The sequence below is a fragment of the Anguilla rostrata genome, chromosome 1 (assembly GCF_018555375.3).
Source record: "Anguilla rostrata isolate EN2019 chromosome 1, ASM1855537v3, whole genome shotgun sequence".
Classification (NCBI taxonomy): domain Eukaryota; kingdom Metazoa; phylum Chordata; class Actinopteri; order Anguilliformes; family Anguillidae; genus Anguilla; species Anguilla rostrata.
In genome coordinates, this window is record NC_057933.1 from 43,605,528 (window position 1) to 43,617,786 (window position 12,259).

Genomic DNA, 12,259 nt, shown 5'->3' on the forward strand with positions numbered 1-12,259 from the left:
AAACCCTCATTGGTCTAGCTGTGAGGTGTTTACAGACCTGTGTGTCCGATGGGGAAAAGGAGAGAAAGAGTTGTGTGTCGTCGACATAGCAGTGATAGAACAAACCATGGGCAGAGATTACAGGGCCAAGGGATCTGGTGTATACGGAGAAGAGAAGGGGACCGAGGACTGAGCCCTGGGGAACTCCGGTGGCGAGGGGACGGGGCGGAGATACCTTACCCGCCCAGGCAACCTGGAAGGAATAGTCGGATAGGTAAGACTCAATCCAGTCAAGGACTGTGCTGCAGATCCCTGTTGCTGCCAGGGAGGACAGGAGGATGGAGTGCTCCACAGTGTCGAATGCAGCAGAGAGGTCTAGAAGAATCAGGACAGAGGAGAGGGAGGCTGCTCGTGCGGCATGGAGTGACTCACTGACCGAGAGGAGTGCAGTCTCTGTCGAGTGGCCTGGCCTGAAGCCAGACTGGTGGGGTTCAAGCAGGTTATTCTGAGAGAAGAAAGCAGAGAGTTGGTTAGATGCAGCACGTTCAAGTGTTTTGGATAGAAAAGGGAGGAGAGATAGTGGACGGTAGTTCTGAATGACTGAAGGATCTAGTGTGGGCTTCTTCAGCAGCGGGGTGATGTGGGCCCTCTTGAAGGATGAGGGGAAACATCCAGAAGATAGGGAGGAGTTCACGAGGGAGGTGACAAATGGGAGGATGTCTGGTGTGATTGTGGTTCAAAATGTGCAATAAGCATTATAGGCTTTCAAGAGAATAATCTGTAGCAATTCGAATCTTATTTTGTCCCTGAAATGAGACTTTATACTATAATAAATCCATCCAAGAGATTGTTGTTGCTGTTGATAGCTTGGATGTCACATACGGTTATTTTATGGTTATAGGTCCACCAGATTATGGTGGACGGCTGAACATGTTATGTTTTGAATTTAATATTATTTTTCCCTAAAGACAACTTTACATTCCACGCAATTTTGATGGCTAGATCAAAACAAAGACCCGCGACGCAATTAGAGGCAACTGGCAAAATTGTTTCGCAACATTTTAAAACTGATCTGTTCACATTAAAGCAACAATATGAGCAACAATTGTATCCACTTCCTTGTTGACAGTTAACTCCTATTGGTTGCAATACTCATCTTGCAAATATCTAAATCAGTGTGAAAATGGCAGTGATAGTGAGGGCTTCCTTAGAACCGAACATCCAGTCCTTGGAGGTAGCCATGGATGCTTCAGTGCCCAGTACGCAGAGCGTACACACAGTTGTGCAAGGACATAAATTTACCATTGTTTCTTAATCTGCTCGGTGAGCAGTATGCACACCGAAGAGCTAGTGTCACCATTGTTTCAGGACGAGACTACTCATATAACGCACACTCATTAATTAATGAGCACAGTGTTGTCACCACTGCAAACACTGCCACCACCTGCACGCACCCCTCAAACCCCCAATCCCCCCACGTCTAATACTAATTTTCTTGGGGAAACAAATGATTACATCACTAGTCACCTCATTTTAACCAGTAAGTCTCTGCAGAAGTTTGCAGGATGAAGACCCACCACAGTGGTGCTTGGCGCCAGGACCTAAAACAAATCAAACAAAAAGCCCCTAGCAACCACACTCCCCGCCTGTCCGCTCCCATGGGGGCGAGACTCAGCCATCTCAGGGGGGCCAGGTGCTCAGCCTTTGTCCCAGGGAACATGGCGCTCTGCATTAATTGGCTCCAGTCTTTTGATTTCCTCCCGACTGCATCATCTCTGCCATCATCGGCCTCATAATCCTCCTCCGGACCAATCCCGCCTTTGCAGCTGCCATGCCGTCCTCTGCCTGATAAGTGAGGATAATCACCCAATTAAACATTTCTGGCGCCGTACAAGGGATCTGCCACCTAGCCCTCTCAAATGTGGTTTAAAGGAGCGCTCCACTCAATCAAGCCTGACGCAGAGTCTCCCTTGTTTATCTCCCTTTTCATATCCAGTGTTAATTTCAAGGGCCCCGTCAAGACAGCCAGGCTGCTGTGAATGGCAGTTCGCACAGACACATACATACATTCTGTGACAGGGAGTGTTCAGATTATAAATTTCATATACGGAAAATGTCTGTGTGTGAATAAGGGCTTGTGTTTCTTCCTCCTCTCTGGTATCGGGTTGTGGGGAAGGGTGGGAGGTGGGGGGGGAGGGGGGGGTCATTATTTGGCTGTCGGCCGTTCAGATGTCATTTCATGCCCGCTCTATTCTTTGAGAGAATCATCAATTCCATGTACTGCATAGAAATGATTTGGAAACATAATAAACATATGATAGCCCAATGTCAACCAGAGCTCACTTTGTCATTTTTGTTGCTGTTTAATATATACATCAATCTATCTGCCTGGCTGCCTGCCGCATGATAAGAATGATTTTCAATCCAAATTTTCCATCTGAATAAAGTTTTCATTCTCATCTGTCCTTATGGGCTGTATATACAATGTGTTTTCTCTTTTTTCGTTGCACCTTATTATCATGAAGCACTTCAAATTATAATTCCTAGCAATAAAAAATCTTCCTACCTCCACCAAACCCAGCCCCCCCCCCCCCACCCCCCCACCTCCAAAAAAATAAAAAAGGAAATGGGCTAAATTTTCATATCCCTTTTAAAGGGATAGAGCCTGGTGTTTGCCATGTTTCCATGGCAACCCTCCCAGACTCAACAAGAGATGACGGGAGGAGGCGAGACCCCCAAAGGATAAGCATAATTGCTGTCAGTCTGTCACAGGAGCACTGGAACTGCAGCCGTTCCATACAAACAGACTTATGGAGAGAGAGAGATAGAGAGAGGAGAGAGAGAGAGAAGAGAGAGAGACACCCAGACGTACAACCTCTCAGAGAAAAAAAATCTGCATTTACACCTCAGTTATTTTTTTAGGCGCATGTATGAGTTCTAACAAACCTGCCTGGATTGAATCTACTGATTGTGCTGTTACTCCCAGGCTGGCACAGACGTGAACAGAAGTGTTTGTTTTTGCGGGGCTGCCGTTGTACAGCCCTTGCATGCGGGACGCGTTTGGCTAAAACTCCGCTGTGGCGTCATGGCTACTGTAGATTCAAGCTCCCCGATTCAGCCCCTCCTGGCAAACCAACCTCGGCCCATGTGTGGGGCTCTATGGTCGCGTCTGCCACGCCCCTCACAGACAGAATCAAACTCTCAGAGCCAGAGCGCCTAATCCCTCCTTGCGGAAAGACACTCCAGGCACAGGAAGGGTATCTTATTTATTTATCTCCCTCTAATTATTCTGGCTTCTCGAAAAATGGAAATCAGTCACACAGTAACATGTACAGTTGTTGCTGTTGCAGACTAACCTCATAAGATGAATCACAGGATAAAAAGTATCCCAATTTTAGACAAAAATAAAAAACCCTCTTGTCATGGCACATTGATTTTCAGATTGCATTAATTCAGTTTGATGCGCTCTGATTATTTATCAATTGGAGCGCATTGTTTATTTTGAGGCCATTATATTTATCCTAGGTAAGATATACAAGTGTTTGGAAATCTACTTAATAAGAATCAAGTGACCTGTGTCCATTGACTGCTTCAGAACAACCTACAAAAATATATTTTATTTTTACAGTTTTTTGTTTTGTTTGTTTTAATATGCGTTATAGAAGGACAGAAGAATTTATGTTATCCTTGTAGAGAAAGGGAAGAAACAAGTGTCTAGTTTGAAAAGGCTGATGCATTTTGGCTCAAAGTGTGTCACCGTTTTTTTCTTTTCTTTTCTATTTTCAAGTGTCATAGTAGAATGGAAAAGTAGCACCAGGATATAACTTGCTCCATAACACATATTAGAAATGCCCAATTATAACGAAAGAGGTAAATATATATGTGATAATGTTGGAATATGTGAAGAAATTTATGTTAAAGCTCATACTTACACATATTTACTCTAAAAACCCATAGAAGAGGACACATCACAAATAAATACAGAACACATTCCTGTTCATGGAAAACCCATGTTATTCCAAATTTGGAGCATTTTTATTTCCAGTTTTGGCAAGGAATGGAATATTTTCACTCGGAACAATCCCTCCTGTTCTGGTCTGGTTTATAGGTGGTGAGAAAGAAATGAATAAATAAACATAAGAGCTTGATATGCCTGCCAGCATGTCTCGTACCTGAAAAGACACTGAGAAATAAAATTAAAAACAAATCATTTGTGTTTAGTTATTTTGGCCAGCGGTGCTGTGCAATTTATACCCCCACTTGGTGTCTGTTCCTTTTACCTAGACATTGAGAAACATGGAAAATAGAAAAGATTTACTAAAGTACGAGCTGTACACAGCCAAGGGTCACCCCAGTGAACTCCAAAAGAAGGCCATAAACCAAGCAGGGTCTATATAATGGGCCATTCCTCATATCAGCTGCAGTAAATGTCACACAAGCTTCCCTACCACAATAAATTCTAGTTGGATGGATTGTCAAAAACATCTCTTTGCTCGGTTAAAGGACCGCAAGGAAAAAAAACAATGTTTTAATATTACAATGGTGGTGTATAAGTGTAGTTTACAGTATTGTTCAATGCTACTCATTCCTGAAATATAGTACTGATGTCTCTCCTGTAGGGTTCTTTTTTGTTTAATGATAAATTGATTTTTTTTCTTGAAGAGGACAGATGCTGTCCGTTCGGAATGGATATGCATCCACTCTAGGCAAAAATAAGCAAGTTATTACAGCCTTGAGGACAAAAAATTCAGTAGACTGTCCTGTTTTGTTTGAGTGCAATACAGTTTTGCAGAATGTGTGTGCGTGTAGATGTGTGTGTGTGTGCGTGTGCAGAGCATATTCAAATTTGACAAATATTCAGTATATGTAGAAATCAGTAAATAGTCTCCCGCGGACAAGAAACAAACATAAATATTAATGATTTAATAAACAAACCAGTACATAGGAGATAGACTTTGCATACCTTGGAAAAATAAAGTAACCTGGATGATATCTTGAAGTAAACATATACAATGTAAAACTATTGATTGTTAATAACCCCTTTCAGGTTGAAATGCAGTTAAGATTGAAGGGTAATTTGTTTTACTAAGATTTTCTATTGATTAAACTTTAATAAACAGATAAAACAAATCTTAGTAATATCCATTGACCTTTTAAAATATTAAAACTTACATTTGAATCAGCATACAGGGACCTGGTTCTTCATTTTCTTGAAACATGCAACAGAGAGGGAGAGAAATATCAACAAGAAAAATTATCATTCAATGAAGCACTTTATCAATATAATGCTGAATAATTATAAATATCCTGGTTGGACCCATTCTGAAACTAAAAATAATTGGTACACAATGCAAACTGAACTAAATGCAAGCCTGTGAAAAAACATGCATAATCATTCCCTTAAAAGAAATTGAATGGTTATTATTCTTATACCATTGTATTTGATGCCATTGATACCATTGTTAGATATGAATAATCCAGTCATGTTATTTATGACCTTACATATTTAGATATTCTATTTTTCACTTTTTCAATGTGCGTGAGGCAATTGTTGTATTCTAAAAGTGGGAGTACTCAGGCCATTGTTCAGGCATAAGGAAATGCACTTATAGATAGTAGGGATAGTAAATTGTCCCTTTGGATTGATAAAAAAAAGCAATGCAGGGCAACTATTATAATTAACACTACACTGAATGAAAGAGGGATTTTGCCTAAAACAAATACTTAAAGGTTGTATTGCATACCTTTTCTGGAAATCTGGTGACTTAATTTCATGTCCATACTAAATGTACATGTTCCTTCACTGCAAAAAAGAACAGGTCCTTTTAACTGCACAATGCACGAAACCAGCGTCAGTGATACTTGGAGCTGAAAGCTGTCTGAATAACACTGCTCTACTTGCTTCCTGCATTCTCAGAAAAATACTTACGACCAAAATGCTCAATTGTCAACTGGGCAAACTGACACACAGCCAAGTTGAAATAAATCAAAGATTAAGAACTACGGTGGACGTTTTGTCTGTGCGTGGTTTGCTGCAGCATCACACAGGGAGGAAGATTTTCCCTTTTCCCTCATCATGCAAGTTCCAAAGCACCCTCATCATCTGTGAGGGTTTTATCGTTTGGGAATGTATGACTGCCAGAGATACTGGCTCACTTGTCTTTAACAGAATGAATTCTGAAGTGTACAGAGTTCAGAGAACAGAGTACACAGTTGTCATGTAGCTGCTCCATTAAGTTTATTAAAACTCTGAGTTTCAGTAAAAACCTGAAAATACATTGGTGGCGTTAACTCCACGGAGTTCTAGGCTAAGTCTATCATTTCTAGAACTACAGCGTCCACAATTATCCCCTCCCCAAAGGCTTCATCAACTTCATCAGATTATTGCAGTGAATGAATTTCATGTGATCATATGTGTGAAATTAGTTTAGCGCGTTATTGGGAAATTGGTATTGAAGCGCTGGTCATTTAGCTGCTGAACAGCGTGCTGGAGTAGACAGTGACATGTTCACACCACGATAAAAGCACCTGTTGTCTATTGTCGGCGGTTGTAAAGAAAATGTGCAATGTGTCTGTATTTCTTTACTGAGTCATTTTTTTTGTTTTCATTTTAAAACCTCAGTTATTTGAAGCCCAAATATTTAGGAAAGTCGTGGAAGGAGGAGGATATCCTATAGCATTTACAGTGTTGGAGTAATTGAGAAACTTTTTTCTGACTTCCGAGCAGATCACATCAAAGAGATTGGAAAAAAAACCATACAAATCTGAATAAAATTGGCCAAATTCAGGAGAAAAAAATAACTTGAGGACAACGCATTATTCAAGTGTTGCCAAATACAGTATTTGTATTCCGCACCACCCCTAATATATATACGAAACCATGGGCATTAATGTAGAGTTGCACCACCACCCATTTGTTGTTGTACCAGCATACACTCTTCTGGGAAGGATTTCCAGTAGATTGTGGAACATGGCTGCGGGGATTCGCTTCCATTCAGCCGTAAGAGCATTAGTGAGGTTGGGCACTGATGTTAGGCATAAGGCCTCGCTCACAGTCAGCATTCCAATTCATCCCAAATGTGTTTGCTGGGGTAGAGGTCTGGGCTCTGTCAAGTTCTTCCCCACCAATCTCAGCAAACCATTTCTTTATGGACCTTGATTTGTGCATGGGGGCATTGTCATGCTGAAACAGGAAAGGGCCTTTCAATGACAAACTATGTTATGTTGTTGAATCTTTTCATTCACATGGCAGCCATTTTGAATTGCCTTTTTTTCTCAAGAATGAGAAGCAACATTCTTATTTTGCTTTTAAGTTTGGAAGGCAGCATCTGGGGAATTCCTTATTTCTAGTCAACCCAGAACACTTCTGAGATAAAGTTTGTTCAATAGTGAGCTGATTTGGATTTCTAGCTTTTTTGGTCATTGGTTTAGTGAGATAGTTACCAGCATGTGAACAACTAGTTGACTTTCCAAGTCAACATTGGCCAGTTATTGTTTATATCAAAGGTCTGCTTCCACTTAAATAAGAGAACTGAGGTGAAATTGGATGATATTGTTGAGGATGGGAACATTTTGTGTCACTCATCAATGAAATGGCACCTCATATCAAAAAAGAAAAGAAGTAGATAAAAATACAGGAAGTCAGGAAGAGCACATTTGTATTTTCCTGAGCATAACATGGTTCTATTATATCAGTGGTCATCACTCTCATGTCACCTTTGACCTTTCATTTCAAAGTCGATAACATTCTTATTCCAATTCCAAAATCCAACAGCAATTCGCATTTGCACATGTGGCCTCCTAAGCCACAGTTATTGTGTAAGAGGACTGTGCATCTGGCGGTTGTGGTGGCAACAGATCAGAGGTGCCTGCTCAAACAAAAGGGGCACTTTTGAATAATAAGGCGGATTCTTCTCTGGCGGATCCTTTAAGCCGCAGTCAGTGGTAGTGGCACCATATACCGAAAAGAATGATGCTTCCAATACCCAGCACTGTCACTGAGCTGGAACTCACCGGAACGGCATCCTGGGAGTGAATTTGATGGGGCAAGATGCATTCCATGTATTTGCTATGTGAACTGCATGAGAAGCTTTTGGCATTGTAATTTGCTGAAAGCAGGAAATTATATATATGATAAAATGACAATATTACATATTCTGCCTGCTCGGCAACAGCAAATGTGCACTTTTGCGAACTTTAAATAAAATGACACACTGGTCAACAGTGGATGGATGAGTAATCCTAACTGTATATATAACACTGCAGTATTGTGTCAGTATAGCTCGACTTTGTCTTTTCCATCAGAAATGTTGTTATATCTTTAAGACAATGGCAGCTAGATGTTTTGCATGTCCCAGTATATTCAGAGAGATGTTAACTAAAACGGTATTTTTGCAAGCGGTATTTTAACTACTATAGTCTAAAACTCTGGATTCTGGAAGACTTACAATAACAATGTACAAGGTATAGGAAAAGGTTCTAGGGTTAGAATTAGGGTTTGAACAATGATGAGAGATAGACCAAAGCAATGATTTTCTCCAAGCAGTTTACAGATGTGATGCATAGCTGAATTAATGAATGGGTTTCCCAGAAAAATACATTTCCCATATAAAGATAAAAATATTGAAAGGGAATTATGTGTTTATTTCATTCTTAAAATCAAGTTAAACTTATCTCAAAAAATTTGCAAAAAATGTGCACCAGGGGACCATGCCCCTAGACCCCCTGCATAGACGGGCTCCCCAGTGATTTTTTTTTTTTTACACACTGCCACCACTGCCAATACCCAACTTTATAGATATTATGTCTGAATTTGTAATCATATCTCATTGCTTTGACTGATGGGCTGTCAAATTCTATTAAGAGCAGCCAAGCAGAAAAAAGGTGGCTACCCTGAAACCATATTCTTCTTACAATTTAAATAGACTTGAGTGCGCTACTGAAAAACAGGTCATTAAATTGTTGGTTTATTTAACCGAAATACAATTTTAGACAGCATGTAGTGCACAATGTTTACATTTTCTTTAAGATTAAATGCCATGTAGACATGATAACAGTTATAACAGTATGTGAGGAAAGTGTAAAATTAAGCTCCATTTCACATTTTAGACCTTTAGCAGACACACTTATCAAGCGACTTACACAGCTTACATTTTACGTAGAATCCGTTTATACAGCTGGATGTCTTCTGAAGCAATTCCAGTTGAGTACCTTGCTCAGGGCTGCAGCAGCAGTGCTCACTCTGTAAATTGACTAGAATTGAGTTCCCTAAAATGTCATGCTTACACTGCCACCAAAAAATAAACTACTATTTCCTTTAATGCTGGAGCACCCAAACTCTAGAATCTAAGCTATGGAGCTCTGCTTTGTTGCATTTAAGGCAAAGTTAGATTTGAGTTAGAAATGTATCCCTTACCCTGTAAAATGTTTATAGTTCAATTCTTACAGTTTTTTTGTAGTTTATCTTTCATTAGGACTAACAAATATTAAAATAATTTAATATGACTTCAGTGAGGACAATACTTACCATTATCATGATCATCATATCCCTATCTTTGACCCATTATCAGTGCTGCAAACTATTTACAAATCAGCACATTATTAAAATTTTAAGTGAAGTAAAAAGAAACACTACAAAAAACAGAAAAAAATAAACTATAAATACAGGCAACATTGCAAATCAAACAGACACTTGGTGTTCTGTGCTTAATTTAAAAGTAATTACCGCAGCTTGTTTCATTTCTCTTGAAAGTGGTTTCCAAATGATCTGAATAAATGAAAACTATCTAACTTTGAACATTTGTTTTCAATTTATTGAATGCCAAAGATTTTGGTAAATGGATAATTTGTTCAGTTATTTTAATCATTATCATTAGACCCTGTCTGTTACACAAGTCAAAGAAACAAAAATTGAATAGGCAAATATTATTACCAAATGTAATTTATTATTTCTGTCATTTATTATAGCAATAAAAGTATTTAAAAATAAGTTTGAACATGCCAGTTCTCACAATATGCAAGCAACCATCACTCTTTGTCCCATTTAAGTTTAATTAACTGTGATCAATGTGGAATCAGAGGCAGCTGGAACTGCATTTTAAAATAATCCAATTATAATTTGACCATTAACAGCCTTCTTTCTGCCCCCAGCTTATAGTGGGTCAGGTTTTAGAGTTGTGTGGTTTTAAATCCAGTAGCCCCATATTGCACTTAATGAAAACAGTCTCTAAATGTGAACAAGATCGATTATGATTGACAGTCTCCCAATGCTCATTGATTTGTAATGCTTCCTTATAATAAGTGCATTTAGTGTGTCCACTGAACCCAATAAATTAGCACTCTATCTTTTATACATCTGCTTGGACTCATTAAGCACCTGCCTCAAAGCGGGCAACAGCATGGATGCCTAAAACGCAGAGCCTCTTCTTACATGCAATAAATTAGCCACCGAGGACGGCCTTGAACTGAGCAGATGTCCCAATCAGCCTGGCACACAGCTGACATACCCAACCCCCTGCGCCCCCAACCCCCCCCCCCCAAAAAAAAACACCCTCTTTCCCAAATCCCCAATCTGAGTTGTACTTACAAAAGGCCTTTCTTGAGATTGGGGACAGAGCCAAAGTTAGCTTCACCTTTTCATATTGTGTTATCAGAAACGGCACACGTGGCGAATGTGGTAATGCATCTGTTTTTTTTTTTTTTAATGGATTTGCGTTTTTCCCAGAGGATCTCAGTAATCATAAATGTTCTCCATCAGTATGGGTGGGTGCCGTGCTTATTAAATACAGGCAGGCAGAAGACTTTATGCATAAGAATAGGTATTCCAGGGAGCACCGGATGGGACTGGGAGCACTTAATGGGACTTCTATAGCTGACTCACACTTTCTGACCATTATGGCTGTTATGTTCCTCTCTTTGTGACCGGTCTGTGAAATGATTCAAATTCTGCTCCTAAGGAATACATAAATTACAGTGGGTGGCAGATGTAGCTCTTGGCTCCTAACACACAGCTGCAGCTATTATAGTAATCATCAACAGATGACTTACAGGAGGCGAACCATTTGTTGTCCTTGCAGAAATGTTGATTACAGAAATTGAGAATTTTATAATGAATGTGCATTCAGAATTCATTGACTTTAATGTAGTAGTTGCCCCCCGCAAATCTGTGTAGGACTTGCTGAATTGCAATTTAACATGCAAATGAGGCATTGTGTGGGTCTCAATTCATATGCAGTGCATATCCAGCACCCTCACCAAACTACGAGGCTCCATTAATGAGTCATTCACAATATGTACCCAGTGAAAATATGGCTTTCACCAAGGATGCAGTGCCGAAAATGCCGGATGCACCAAAGCGGATTTACAACACCAGTACTGAGAAATGTCTCAAGGAATCATTTAAATCATGAATGGAACAACTGCTGACAATACATGTTACTGTATCTGACTGTGATATACCACATCCACTGCATGTGCTGGGGTGGCACCAGTCACAAAACAACAGGACCATAAAGTCTATACAGGACAAAGTATGGTTGACTGTCTGAGCAATCAATAGGTAGCACTTTGTAGCTATGCAGTAAATCAGGCCCTGCACAGAAACAGTCCATTGGTAACAACCACGGAACATGGTATTTTCCCCTATACGGGTATAAATAATGCTATCTTGATTCAGCAATGAGTAGCAATGGATCATAGGGTGCAGAAAAACAACATCAATTTTTAAAATGGAGGAGCATCATTCTTACATTGTTATACCCTTGTGAAAACAGAATATAATTCAATATATTATATAAAATATCAAGATCAGACAAGCTTTCAGCTGTTGCAATTGAGATATACACATTGCAGTAAAATATATTTGTTATAAAATGAATTTCTATAGAAAAACACATAAGCCAACAGCCAAACTACCCCTGCAAGATGTCTTAAGCTATGTGGGCCTACAGTACGTTTGGAGTGTACCTTGGCTGATGTCTTCCCTAGAAAATTATGTTGCAGAAGGAAGTAGCACAGGTGGGCCAATAGGGGGCTATATTTACCATTTAGAAAATATGAAGGATGCTGTGTTGCAGGAGATGCCTAGTTTTGGTTGCGATACTGGACTGAGGACTCACTGTGGGCAGTAAATGTTTCATAATGTCAAAGCATAATGCTACTGGAATAAGGTCATCTCTCCACTTTTTGTTTGGGTATGGTCACTCTCTGAAGCACTATCCAGCTTCATTGGATAAAATGATACTGGTAAACACTGTTCAGTGAGACGACAAAAAAAAAAGAA

The 12,259-nt window shown here is 39.7% G+C and overlaps 1 long non-coding RNA gene across 1 annotated transcript; it reads right to left on the reverse strand.

The window, feature by feature from the left end:
• Positions 1–3,996: 3,996 nt before the first annotated feature.
• On the reverse strand, positions 3,997–9,722 carry LOC135241915 (uncharacterized). Its single transcript, XR_010326162.1, has 4 exons — positions 9,506–9,722; positions 9,130–9,220; positions 5,152–5,188; positions 3,997–4,151 (listed from the first exon to the last, which is right to left on the reverse strand). It is a non-coding gene; the product is annotated as an uncharacterized LOC135241915 (long non-coding RNA).
• Positions 9,723–12,259: the final 2,537 nt, after the last annotated feature.